This window comes from Pongo abelii, chromosome 10 (assembly GCF_028885655.2).
Source record: "Pongo abelii isolate AG06213 chromosome 10, NHGRI_mPonAbe1-v2.0_pri, whole genome shotgun sequence".
NCBI lineage: Eukaryota > Metazoa > Chordata > Mammalia > Primates > Hominidae > Pongo > Pongo abelii.
This window is the reverse complement of record NC_071995.2, coordinates 112,163,012-112,177,756: the sequence shown is the minus strand read 5'-3', so window position 1 is coordinate 112,177,756 and position 14,745 is coordinate 112,163,012.

Here is a 14,745-nt window from a genome sequence, read left to right as displayed (position 1 = left end):
AAAAAAAAAAAAAAAAAAAAATCAGCTAGGATTGTGGCATGCACCTGTAGTCTCAGCCTCTCAGAAGGCTGAAGTAAGAGGATCACCTGGGCCTGGGAGCTCAAGTCTGCAGTGAGCCATGGTTGCGCCACTGCACTCCACCCTGGGCAGCAGCGCAAGACACTGTTTCAGAAGAAAGAGAAAGAAAGAGAGGAAGGAAGGAAGGAAAGAAGGAAGGGAGGGAGGGAGGGAGGGAGGGGGGAGGGGAGGGGAGGAAGAGAGGGAGGGGAGGGGAGGGAGAGAGGGAGGGAGAGAAAGAAAGAGAGGAAAGACAGAAAGAAAGAGAGGAAAGAAAGAAAGACAGAAAGGAGGGAAGGAAGGAAGGAAGGGAGGGAGGGAGGGACGGAGGGAAAGGGAAGGGAAGGGAAGGGAAGGAAGGGAAGGAAAGGAAGGAGGGAAGGGAAGGAAGGGAAGGAAAGGAAGGAAGGAAGGGAAGGAAGGGAGTGAGGGAGGGAGGGAGGGGGGAGGGGAGGGAGAGAGGGAGGGAGAGAAAGAAAGAGAGGAAAGAAAGAAAGGAAAGAAAGAGAGGAAAGACAGAAAGAAAGGCAGAAAGAAAGAAAGGCAGGAAGGAAAGAAGGAAGGAAGGAAGGGGAAGAGAAGGGAAGGAAGGAAGGAAGAAAGAGAAAGAAAGAAAAGGAAGGAAGGAAAGAAAGAGAAAGAAAAAGAAAGAAAGAAAGAAGGAAAGAAAGAAAGAGAAAAGAAAGAAAAAGGAAGGAAGGAGAGAGAGAGGGAGAGTAGGGGTGAGGAGGGGAGGGAAGGAAGAAAAAAAAGAGAATATAAAAAGAAACAATGAAAGCATCCAATGCCCAGATCCTTGTTTCCACTCAAGGGATCCAGGGCTGTAGGAGAAATGGTTGACTCCAGGGTCACAGAAAGTGCAAAGTGGGCCTGGAACATCTTGTTTTGCCCCAAAGCAAGGAGGTGCTCAAAGAATGATGGGAACATGTCAGAAAGGCCAGCAACCAGCTTGAAGAAGCTCCCACTGGCTAAAATTGAGACAGTTTGAGCATAAAAATAACAACACTAATGCATTTAGAAACACTGACTTAAATAAAAACCTAGGAGTGCTAACTGAGGATAAATAAGTAAAAGGAAAATGATTGGCCAGGGGGTGGAGGGAGAGAATGACCCCAGGATGACTCTGTTCTTCCTTTCTGGAGAATGCCAACTATCAATATCAAAATAGTGATAGTACCAGCCTGGGGAACATAGTGAGACCTCATTTCGAAAAATAAATAAATAAATAAATAAAATAATGATAGAGTTAGAAAAATCATTTTGCAGCCAGGTGCAGTGCCTCATACCTGTAATCCCAGCACTTGGGGAGTCTGAGGCAGGAGGATTGCTTGGGGCCAGGAGTTTGAGACTGTCTCCACAAAAAAATTCAAAATTAGCTGGGTGTGGTGATGTGTTCCTGTAGTCTCAGCTACCGGAGAGGCTAAGGTGGGAGGATCGCTTGAGCCCAGGAGTTTGAGGCTGCAGGCTATGATCACACCATTGCATTCCAGCCTGGGTGACAGAGTGAGACCCCGTCTCAAAAAAAAAAAAAAAGAAAGAAAGAAAAGGAAAGAAAAATCATTTTGCAATTATAGTAATGACTGATACCACTGAGAATTGTCATGGATGCTAAATCAATTTTCATCATGACAGCCAGAGGGATCATGTTAGACTCAAGTTGGATAATGCACCTCCGCTGCTCTAAACCCTCCCATGGCTCCCCATATCTCTAAAAACTAAAGTCCTTACCATAACCCAGGAGCCTACAGATCTGACCTCCTCTTCCTTTTCTCTGACTCATCTGCCATCATCTCCCCATCACTTACTCTGTTCCATCCACCCTGGCCTCCTTGATGTTCTTAAAACATCCCAAGCATGGTTCTATTGCAGGACCTTTGCACTTGCTGTCACCTTCTTTGGAAGGCCCTTCCTAACCACTCTATTAATATTATTATTATTATAATTTTAGAGATATGGTCGCACTCTGCCACCCATGTCGGGGTGCAGTGTCTCGATCATAGCTCACTGCAGCCTTGACCTCTTGGTCTCAAGCAATCCTCCCACCAAAGTCTTTCAAGTAGTTGGGACTACAGCACACACACCACACCCAGCTAATTAAAAAAAATTTTTTTTTTTTTTTTAGAGAAAGGGTCTTGCTATGTTGCCCAGGCTGGTCTCAAACTCCTAGCCTCAAGCAATCTCCCCACCATGGCCTCCCAAAGTGCTGGGATTACGGCATGAGCCACCAAGCCTGGCCCTGACCACTCTATTTAAAATTCAGTCTTCTCCCCTAGCTCCCAAGTGGCACACCTTACCACCCCCCGACCCGCCATAATTTATTCTCTCCATAGCATCTAACACCATCTAACTCATTACTTATTTGGCTTATTAATTTTTTTATTCTCTGTTTCCCCAAAATTGAGTCTAAACTCCATGAGGCAGGGGTTTAGGGCTATGTTATTCAGTGCTGTGTCCTCAGTGTCTAGACCAGGACCAGGCACACAGTAGGTGCTCCTTAAATATGTGTAGAATGAACAGAGCGTTTTCATTCTGACGATGGAAAAAGACAATAAGCACACAGACAAGCTGCGATGCAATGTCGGATAAGGACAAGTGCTGAGTTAGAACAGCAGGCTGAGAACATTGGAAATGACGTGTGCTACTCCACACAAGGCATGCACCAGCCAGGGCCCTGAACACTCAGCTGGGTTTTTGTTTTGTTTTGTTTTGAGACGGAGTCTTGCTCTGTTGCCAGGCTAGAGTGCAGTGGCACGATCTCAGCTCACTGCAACCTCTACCTCCTGGGTTCAAGGGATTCTCCTGCCTCAGCCTCCCAAGTAGCTGGGACTACAGTCACACACCACCACACCCAGTTAATTTTTGTATTTTTAGTACAGACGGGGTTTCACCATGTTGGCCAGGATCATCTCCATCTCTTGACCTCAAGTGATCCGCCCGCCTTGGCCTCCCAAAGTGCTGGGATTACAACAGGCATGAGCCACCGTGCCTGGCCTCAGCTGGAGTTTTAAAGAATCTTTAGGGGCTGGGCGTGGTGGCTCACGCCTGTTGTAATCCCAGCACTTTGGGAGGCCAAGGTAGGCGGATCACTTGAGTTCAGGAGTTCAAGACCAGCCTGGTCAACATGGTGAAACCCCCGTCTCTGCTAAAAATACAAAAAATTAGCTGGGCATGATGGCGCCTGTAATCCCAGCTACTCAGGAGGCTGAGGCAGAAGAATCACTTGAACCTGGGAGGCGGAGGTTGCAGGAAGCCAAGATCTCGCCATTGCACTCCAGCCTGGGCAACAGAGTGAGACTCTGTCTCAAAAAAAAAAAAAAAAGAACAAAAACTGGTCTATGCTGTTAACTAAAAAAGAGATTGACACGGAGGTCAAAAGAAATAGCATTTATATAGGAAACAAAGAACTACGACTCGCGTACACTGAATCAGATAGGACTATTCAGGGCAACCCTGAATAGCATCCGGTAAGGCAAGGGCAGGAGAGGTTTTTTAAAAGGGATTTCCACAAAAAGTTGTTTTCGGAGGCAGTTCATTGGCTGGGTGGAAATCTTCTATCGCAAGCCTATTCTGATTGGTTAGTTCATTAGGGTACTCCCAGCTAAGAGATGTTGAAGGCGGTGGATTCTGACTTCAGTTGTTAGCCAAACCGATTGGCACGCTCTGCGATTTGACCTCCTTCAGCAGGTGTGAGTGCGATCCTCCCACGGTCTGCCGACTCACTTTAGAAAGCCTTAGCTGTAGCTGCATCATTTTCTTTCACGGTATTTACATAATTCCTTCCCTCCCCATCCCCTCCTGCACACTCACGAATGAAAGCTGGGGAAGCGCAGGGAGCTGGGGTTTTGGGGTGGGAGGTGTTGTTCCCTCCTCTGAGGTCTGATAACTGGCAGCTGGGGCGGGACAAGATCAGGGCCAAGTGTTGGGCAAGGTTAGGTAGGCGCCTGTGTCCTGGAGGTCAGGAACAGAGGGAGCAAGGGAAGGAGGGAGGGGCCCGGCCTTGAAGGAGTAGGGGGAGGCCTCTGGAGATGGCCAGGGACGCTGGGGAGTCACAGCTGGGCAGAGGACAGGCTGTGATCTGAGGACTGCTGAGGCAAATCCCAGCCGACCCAGCTGGCCTGGTGACCCCTGCACTGCTAGAAGCTCCCCAGAAATCATTCTTTCCTCAGCCTCTCCTAGAGGGTGAAAGGAACCAGAGTCCCCCAAACAAGGGACACACAGCGGTCCTCAGCTGTGCTGGTGGTCAAGAGCTGCATTGCTCCCACATTTGATGATCAAAACTTAAATTATTTTCTGGCCAGCTGCAGAGGCTCACGCCTGTAATCCCAGCTCTCTGAGAGGCCAAGGCAGGCGGATCACTTGAGGTCAGGAGTTCGAGACCAGCCTGGCCAACATGGTGAAACCCTGTCTCTACTAAAAATACCAAAATTAGCCAAGCGTAGTGGCAGGCACCTGTAATCCCAGCTACTCAGGAGGCTGAGGCATGAGAATGGCTTGAACCTGGGAAGTGGAGGTTGCAGTGAGCCAAGATTGTGCCACTGTATTCCAGCCTGAGCAACAGAGAAAGACTCTGTCTCAGGAAAAAAAAAAAAAATTACCAAACAGGCTGGACACAATGGCTCTGTGCCTGGAATCTCAGCACTTTGGGAGGCTGAGGCGGGAGGATCACTTGAGCCCAGGAGTTCAGGACCAGCCTGGGCAAGATGATGAGACTGTGTTTCTCCAAAAAAAAAAAAAAAAAAGAATTACAAATAAAAAATAAATCAGCAGCCAGAAGCAAGGGCAATCAGCATTTTCACCAGGCAGCAGTGTGGGGTGATGGTTAGGAGTGTGACAGTTGATTATATACAAAGTGAGTCATTCTTGTCATATTCAGGCAGAGAAGGCACTCAGAGCACATCGCACCTGCTCCAAGAATTAAATTTTGCAGAAGCCCAGCTGCTGAAACTGCCTGTTGTTACCCTAAGACCAGTTTTATCTCATAGCTACTGAAACACCCTGCTGCAGCTCTAAGAGTAGCTTTACCCACCCCTGTGACTCACCAATCACAGCTTCCAGCTCCCCAAAACTTTGCTAGTGCCAATGAACTTTTTTTCAAGACAATATGTTTCCCTCTTTTTTTTTTTTTTTTGAGACAGGGCCTTGCTCTGTTGCCCAGGTTGAACTGCAGTGGTGTGATCATAGCTTACTGCAGCCTCAACCTCCTGGACACAAGCGATCCTCCTGCTTCAGCCTCCCAAATAGCTGAGACTACTGGTGTGCACCACAATGCCTGGCGAATTTTTATTTTTATTTTTGGTAGAGTGGGGTCTCACTGTGTTGATTAGGCTAGTCTCAAACTCCTGGGCTCAAATGATCCTCCTGCCTAGGCCTCCCATAGCACTGAGATTACAGGCATGAGCCACCATGACCAGCCCCTTTCTCCTATTTATAAAATGTCCAACCTGCTCTTTGTTCTTCAAACATACTGAAAACCACCCAATCTATGTGTATGCCCCAAGTTGCAATTCTTGCTTCCCAAATAAAACGCTCAATTTAGAGAGTCACGCTGTATTTTTATTTTGACTTCAGCAGGAGCATGGAGTTGTGGAGTCAGACAGAATTGAGTTCTAAATCCAGCTCCGTTATTTGCTGGCTGTGTGACCTTAGGAAAGTGACCTTCCCTCTCTGAGCCTGGAAGAAATGAAAGCCTCTCCACACTGGCCCCTAGTGCCACCCCCTTAGACCTTCAGCATGCTTGCAGTCACAGACAAAGGGCAGACTTCACGTCTCAGTATCTTGGCCTGTCTACCTCCTTTCCCCAGCCCCTGTCCAGGGGTCACCCCCTACTTCCAGCCAGTTTTTGAGGTCCCCACCATCCAAGGCCACCAGGCAGGCTGAGAAGATAGAGCTCCCCAGGCAGAAAGCACCCTGTATTAGTCCATTTTCATACTGTTGTAAAGAACTGCCAGAGACTGAGTAATTTATAAAGAAAAGAGGTTTAATTGACTGGCAGTTCAGCATGGCTGGGGAGGCCTCAGGAAACTTACAATCATGGCAGAAGGCACCTCTTCACAGGGCGGCAGGAAGGAGAAATGAATGCAGGAGGATCTACCAAACACAAAACCATCAGGTCCCATAAGAACTCACTCACTATCATGAGAACAGTATGGGGGAACTACCCCCCATGATTCAATCACCTCCACCTGGTCTGTCCCTTGACATATGGGGATTATGGGGATTACCATTCAAGATGAGATTTTGGGTGGGGACACAGCCAAACCATATCACATGCAGACCCACGTCAGCCACCACCCACTCAGTGCTAAGTGGGTCCCACTGCTGTAACAGCATTGCCCCAGTGCATGGCCTTTGACCCTCCCTTCGTTCAGATCATATGACCCTCTGTGGTCATTGCTGTGCCTCATATGTGACCAGTCACCCAGGGTGTGCTGTGTCTGACCACTGAGCAATCTGTGTTCCCATAGGTTCCACCCCTGAGAACAATATCTAACCTCTAGCTATTGAGCATGTATGTGTCCCAGGACCTTACGTGTACTTCCTCATTTAATCTTCACAACAACCCGAGAGACCCAGGAAATCCCTAGTCCCATTTAAAGATGGATGGAGATGACATGTGACTTGCCCAAGGTCAAACTGAAGTGAGTAGTGAACCTGGGTTGAGCTCATCCAAAGACTTAATTCTTTTTTTTTTTTGAGACAGTCTCACTCTGTAGCCCAAGCTGGAGTGCAGTGGTGTGATCTCCACTCACTGCAACCTCCGCCTCCCGGGTTCAAGCCATTCTCCTGCCTCAGCCTCCTAGTAGCTGGGACTACAGGCATGTGCCACCATGCCCAGCTAATTTTTATATTTTTAGTAGAGACGGGGTTTCACCATATTGGCCAGGCTGGTCTCGAACTTCTGACCTCAGGTGATCCACCCACCTTGGCCTCCCAAAGCGCTGAGATTACAGGCATGAGCCACCACACCAAGCCCCAAAGACTTAATTCTTATCCACTACATATAGGAGACCCCAAAATGAGACTAATGTGCAGAGTCTTCCCAAAACTGATTTAATGATTTTGTTAATGGCAACAATGGTAAGAACCCATAGAAAAGTACTCAAAGGCCGGGCGAGGTGGCTCACACCTGTAATCCCACCACTTTGGGAGGCTGAGGCGGGTGGATCACCTGAAGTCAGGAGTTCAAGACCAGCCCGGCCAACATGGTGAAACCCCGTCTCTACTAAAAATACAAAAAGACGCTCGCCTGTAGTCCCAGCTACTCGGGAGGCTGAGGCAGGAGAATCACTTGAGCCCGGGAGGTGGAGTTGGCAGTGAGCCGAGATCGCGCCATTGCATTGCAGCCTGGGAGACAGAGCGACTTGGTCTCAAATATAAAATTAAAAAAAAAAAAAAAGACCTGGGATCAATAGAAAGGAAATGTCTGGGTTGCTCTAACAGGTTGTGGAGACCAAAGTTTTATCATACAGATGAGGCCTCCAAATAGTGGGCTTCAGAGAGAACAGATTGCAAATGCTTCTTATCAGATTTAAGGTCTATGTTGATGTTAATGCTGGAGAGGTATAATGAGGCACGTCAACCCCCACTTCCCATCATGGACTCAACCAGTCTCTCAGGTTAAATTTTAAGAGCGCCCTGGCCAAGAAGGAAGTCAATTCAGACAGTTGCAGGGGTGCTTAGAAATTTACTTTTGGGCTGAGCGCGGCAGTTCATGTCTATAATCCAGTACTTTGGGAGGCCAAGGGGGGCAGATCACTGGAGGTCAGGAGTTCAAGACAAGCCTGGCCAACATGGTGAAACCCCATTTCTACTAAAAATACCAAAATTAGCTAGGCATGGTGGCGGGTGCCTATAATCCCAGCTACTCAAGAGGCTGAGGCAGGAGAATTGCTTGAACCTGGGAGACAGAAGTTGCAGTGAGTCAAGATCATGCCACTGCACTCCAGCCTGAGCCACAGAGCAAGTCTCCATCTCAAAAAAAAAAAAAAAAAAGAAAGAAATTTATTTTTGGTTTACACAAAGTACCATAGATTGGGTGGTTTGGAAACAACAAAAATTAGGCTGGGCGCAGTGGCTTACGCCTGTAATCCCAGCACTTTGGGAGGCCAAGGCGGGTGGATCACCTGAGGTCGGGAGTTCAAGACCAGCCTGACCAACATGGAGAAATCCCATCTCTACTAAAAATACAAAATTAGCTGGGCGTGGAGGCACATGCTTGTAATCCTAGCTAGTCGGGAGGCTGAGGCAGGAGAATCACTTGAACCCAGGAGGTGGAGGTTGTGGTGAGCCAAGACTGTGCCATTGCACTCCAGCCTGGGCAACAAGAGTGAAACTCCATCTCAAAAAAAAAAAAAAAAAAGAAACAACAAAAATTTATTTCTCATGATTCTGGAGGCTGGACAGCCAAGATCAGGGTGCCAGCATCGTGGGGTTCTGATAAGGGCCCCTTCCAGGTTGCAGACTGCTGACTTCTTGTATTCTCATATGAGGAAGAGAGCTAGCTACCTCTCTGGTGTCTTCTTATACGGGCACTAATTTCATTCCTGAGGACTCCACCTGAATGACCCAATTACTTCCCAAAGCTCCCACTTCCCAATACCATCACACTGGGAGGGTTTCAACACTTGCATTTTCGGGGGACAGATACTTTTCATCCATTACAGGGGTAGAGGGCAGGATTTATTTATTTATGTTAAATAATGTGGTTTTCAGACTATTAAAAAATGTTTTTTAAGAGTCAGAGTCGCTCAGGTTTGAGCGCAATGGTGCAATCGTGGCTCATTGCAGCCTCAAACTTCTGGGCTCAAGACATCTTGCCACCCAAGCCTTCCGAGAGGCTGGGACTGCAGGCGGGTTCCACCACACCCAGCTTGTTTTAAAATTTTTTTAGAGATGGAGTCTTGCTATGTTGCCCAGACTGGTCTTGAACTCCTGGGCTCAAGTGATCCTCCTGTCTCGGCCTCCCAAAGTGCTGGAATTACAGGTGTGACCCACCAAATGGGCCTAATTCCTTTATCCTAGAGAAAACTGATTACACATATATTTTTCTAGACTGTTTCCCACATACAGATATAAATATATGTTTAAAATATACACTTGGGGGCTGGGCGTGGTGGCTCACGCCTGTAATCCCAGCACTTTGGGAGGCCAAGGCAGGCGGATCACTTTGAGGTCAGGGGTTCGAGACCAGCCTGGCCAACATGATGAAACCCCATCTCTACTAAAAATACAAAAAAATTAGCTGGACGTAGTGGCATGCACCTGTAATTCCAGCTACCTGGAAGGCTGAGGTAGGAGGATGGCTTGGGAGGCTTGAGGCCTTCTCTCAAAAAAATAAAAAATAAAAGATAAAAGTAAACATACACACACATACACACACACACACGGGATTATACTGTATAAATGAGTCTCAAATCTGTTTTTTTAATTTATTATATATACTTTGTGTAGTTTTTTTAAGAGATGCAGGTCTCAATATTTTGCCCTGACTGATCTTGAACTCCTGGGCTCAAGCTATCCTCCTCCTTCAACCTCACTAGTAAGCTGGGACTATAGGCTTGTGCCACTGCACCTGGCCTCTTTGTGTAGTTTGTTTGTTGGTTGGTTTTTTGTTTGTTTGTTTGTTTTTGAGACAGAGTCTTGCTCTGTTGCCCAGGCTGGAGTACAGTGGTTTGATCTTGGCTCACTGCAACCTCCTGGGTTCAGGTGATTCTCCTGTCTCAGCCTCCAGAATAGCCGGGATTACAGGCATGCACCACCACACGTGGCTAAAATTATTTATTTATTTACTTATTTATTTATTTGAGACAGAATTTTGCTCTGTTGCCCAGGCTGGAGTGCAGTGGCATGATTTCAGTGCACTGCAACCTCTACCTCCTGGGTTCAAGCAATTCTTCTGCCTCAGCCTCCCGAGTAGCTGGGATTACAGGCACATGCCACCACACCTGGCTAATCTTTTGTATTTTTAGTAAAGATGGGGTTTCACCATGTTGGCCAGGCTGGTCTCAAACTCCTGACCTCAGGTGATTCACTCTCCTCGGCCTCCCAAAGTGTTGGGATTACAGGCATGAGCCACTGCACCCAGCCACTTTGTGTAGTTTTAATGTCATTGAAACAGGGTGTTAAATGGCTGCATAGCAAAATATTTCATAGGAGGTCCTGTGAACTATTTGCTTAATCCCCTGTTGTTGAACACCTACGTTGTTTTCAACTGTTGCACGATTGTGAAGATCACTGTGGTAAACGTGCTGATGCTTAAGTCTTCTCTTCTTTACCTTAGAAAAGCTCCAAGAGCAACATTGGTGGTACAAAGGGTACATGTGTTTTCAAGGCTCTTAAGATTGACATTTATGGCCAGGAGCGGTGGCTCATGCCTGTAATCCCAACACTTTGGGAGGCTGAGGCAGGTGGATCACCTGAGGTCAGGAGTTCGAGACAAACCTGGCCAACATGGTGAAACCCCATCTCTACTAAAAATACAAAAATTAGCCGGGTGTGATGACAGGCACCTGTAATCCCAGCTACTCGGGAGGCTGAGGCAGGAGAATCACTTGAACCTGGGAGGTGGAGGTTGCAGTGAGCTGAGATCGCACCACTGCACTCCAGCCTGGACAATAGAGTGAGACTCTGTCTCAAAATAATAATAATAAAAAAGATTGACATTTATCAATTGCCAAGTCACTTTCTTCCCTCCGTCCCTCCCTCCCTCCCTACTTTCCTTCCTTCCCTCCCTCCCTCTTTCTTTTTCTTTCTTTCTTTCTTTCTTTCTCTTTTTCTTTCTCTCTCTCTCTCTCTCCAGCCTGGACAATAGAGTGAGACTCTGTCTCAAAATAATAATAATAAAAAAGATTGACATTTATCAATTGCCAAGTCACTTTCTTCCCTCCGTCCCTCCCTCCCTCCCTACTTTCCTTCCTTCCCTCCCTCCCTCTTTCTTTTTCTTTCTTTCTTTCTTTCTTTCTTTCTTTCTTTCTCTTTTTCTTTCTCTCTCTCTTTCTTTCTTTCTCTCTCTGATACAGAGCAGTCTTATTCTGTTGCCCAGGCTGGTCTCGAACTCCTGGGCACAAGCAATCCTCCAGCCTTGGCCTCCCGAAGTGCTGGAATCACAGGTGTGAGCCGTGGCACCCACTGGCTAAGTCACTCTCCAGGAAGATTATTCCAATGGAGATGCCTGCAGGTAATAACAATGAAAAACTCCCTCACAACTTCTCCTGTGTGCTGCTGTTAGTTGGGCTGCCCTGAGAGATAACGAGCACCCTGTCTCCGGGGGCTTTCGAGCAGGTGCTGCATGAAGGTTTTCCAGAGCTGCCATGATTGGGAGAGAACAAGCATTGGTTGGAGGTGAGACTCATGCTGTCTTAAGGAAGTTTCCAAGTCTCTGGGTCTCTTAGACTAACACTGAAAGTTCTGATTCTCTCTCTTTCCTCTTTTGAGTTCCCCATGAAGCCGCACTACTTCTGCTCACAATGTCCCCACGCAATTGTGTTGTGCTCAGAGCACCCTGGGCCTCCTAAACAGGACTGCCAAGTGTTGGACAGATCTGGCCTTACCTTCAGGTGCAGCAGGGCACTCTCCTTGTGGTGGTGAGGGGGACTCAGTTGGGATCACTCAGACCTGGGTACAAATTCAGTCTCTGCCATTTCTCAGTGGGTGCCTCTGGGGCTGGCCATTTCATCTCCCTGAACCTCAATTTCCCGTCTGTGAACTGGAGATCATTGTAGCTCTCACCCCATTGGTCTATTAAATGAGACAAACATGTGCATACTCAAAATAAATGTTAAGTCTTCAATGGTTATTTACAGCCGGGGCAGTGACTCACACCTGTAATCCCAGCACTTTGGGAGGTTAAGGTGAGCAGATTGCTTGAGGCCAGGAGTTCAAGACCAGCCTGGCCAACATGGCGAAACCCCATCTCTACTAAAAATACAAAAATTAGCCAGGCATGATGGTAAGCGCCTGTAGACCCAGGTACTCAGGTGGCTGAGGTACAAGAATTGTTTGAACCTGAGAAGCGGAGGTTGCAGTGAGCCAAGATTGTGCCACTGCCCTCCAGTCTGGGTGACAGAGCAAGACTCTGTCACAAACAAACAAACAAAACACAAATAGTAATTTACTTTTTATTGGTTTGGGGTTTGTTCAAAGATTCTGAGGACACGATCAGCCCACATGTGATGCTGTAGGCAAATGTCCACCCAATGGGATTTGAGGGTCCTTCCTCTTCCTACCCCCTAAATACAGCTCCCCTCTGCTGCCCATCATGCTGCCTAACATCCCACCGTGGGTCACCTCTGTAGAGGAAGGCATGGAGGGAGATTGTATTTGGGATCTTGCTTTGTCATCCAGGCTGGAGTGCAGTGGCAGAATTATAGCTCCCTGCAGCCTCAAACTCCTGGGCTCAAGCGATCCTCCCACCTCAGCCTTCTGAGTAGCTGAGATCACAGGTGAGTGCCACTATGCCTGGCTAATTTTTGTATTTATTGTCAAGATGGGGGTGTTGGTATGTTGCCCAGGCTGGTCTCGAACTCCTGGCCTCAAGTGATCCCTTCACCTTGACTTCCCAAAGTGCTGGGATTACGGGCATGAGCCACGCACCCAGCCTTATATGCTCTTCTTATGATGTGACTTTGACGAACCTCCCACTGCGGGGTGGGAGGAGTGGTCTACATTTCCTCTCTTTGAATCTGGGTGGGCCTGTGAAGATGGTAGAAGTGACAAGAAGTGACACAGTGTCATTTCCACAATGAAGTCATACAGGGCAATACAGCTTCAGCTTTGATGCCTGGAACCCCAGCACTGGCACCCTGAGATGCCGTGTAAGCAGTATGTCTGCCCTGGGATGGCCATGCTCTAAGGAAGCCCAGAAACCAGCTCACACAGAACAATCCCATGCAGAAGCCCTGAGGTGACAGGAAGAACGAGAAACATCTGGGCAACCAAAGGAGAGACTTGCACCAGAACTTCCTAGCTGAGCCCTTCCCTCATTTTTCAGAGATAAGATCTCTCTATGTTGTTTTTGTTGTTGTTGTTTGTTTTTGAGATGGAGTTTCGCTCTTGTCACCCAGGCTGGAGAGCAGTGGTACGGTCTCAGCTCACTGCAACCTCTGCCTCCCAGGTTCAAGTGATTCTCCTGCCTCAGCTTCCCGAGTAGCTGGGATTACAGGTGTCCACCACCATACCCAGCTAATTTTTGTATTTTTAGTAGAGATGGAGTCTCATCATGTTGGCCAGGCTGGTCTTGAACTTCTGACCTCAGGCGATTCACCCTCCTTGGCCTCCCAAAGTGCTAGGATTACAGGTGTGAGCCACCACACCTGGCCTCCCTATGTTGTTTTAAGGCCAAGCAATCCTCTTGCCCTGGCCTCCCGACTTCCCAAATTCTTGACCCATGGAAACCCTGACAGATAATGAAATGCTATTGTATTAGGCCTCTAAATTTTGGAATGTTTTGTTATGCAGCAATAGGTAACTGATACAAGCACAAAATCCTTCTCAATTTTTTTTTTTTCTTTTTTTTTTTTTGAGAGGGAGTCTTGCTCTATCACCCAGGCTGGAGTGAAAGGGCACAATCACAGTTCCTTGCAGCCTCGACCTTCCAGGCTCAAGCAGTAAATCGACATTTAATCTACTCTCTGCCAGACACTGTGTCAGGTCCTTTTACCTTCAGTAATAATAATAAATAATAATAATAGCAGCTTGGCCGGGCATGGTGACTCATGCCTGTAATCACAGCACTTTGGGAGGCTGAGGCAGGTGGATCACGAGGTCAGGAGATCAAGACCATCCTGGCTAACACGGTGAAAGCTCGTCTCTACTAAAAATACAAAATATTAGCCGGGCGTGGTGGCGGGCACCTGTAGTCCCAGCTACTTGGGAGGCTGAGGCAGGAGAATGGTGTGAACTCAGGAGGCAGAGCTGGCAGTAAGCCGAGATTGCGCCACTGCACTCCAGCCTGGGCAACAGAGCAAGACTCTGTCTCAAAAAAAAAAAAGTAATAATAATAATAATAGCAGCTTCAATTTATTCAACTTTAACAAGTGCCAGGCACTATGCTATGGGTTTTATTATATAATCTCCTTGTTCTTTAAAATTATAATAGTAGAGACAGGGTCTTGCTATGTTGCCCAGGCTGGTCTCGAACTCCTGGCCTCAAGCAATCCTCCCACTTCAGCCTCCCAAAGTGCTGAATTACGGGTGTGAACCACTGTGCCCAGCTGACATATAAAATCTCAATCCTCACTATAGCCTGATGAGTGCCCTATAGGTGCTGTTTTCATCCCCATTTTCCAGGTGAGGAACTGAGACTCAAAAAGACAAAATAACTGGTCCAGGGCCAAATAACCAGTAAATGGCTGAGCCGGGATTTGAACTTGGATCTGGATGACTTCTAAGGCTGCTCCTAACGTGTCAAAATGGCCTTTCTCAGCCTGGGGAATAGGCCCTAACCCTAACCACTGTCTACCAGAGCAGGGGTGAACCAGGGGTTATCCCAGGCCCCATCTATCTTCTTCTCTGTCCCCAGGGGTTCCTCTCCCCGCCTGGATCTTTCCAGGAGTCTCTCAACAGATACTCATACTCTCCCCCAACACCTCTTGCTTCCTGCTCTACCCCAGTCCTGGGAGACAGGGAGGTAGTAACCCACCTGCTCTGCTGACCTAGAATGGTGATATCTAAGCCTCACCCTAGCTACCA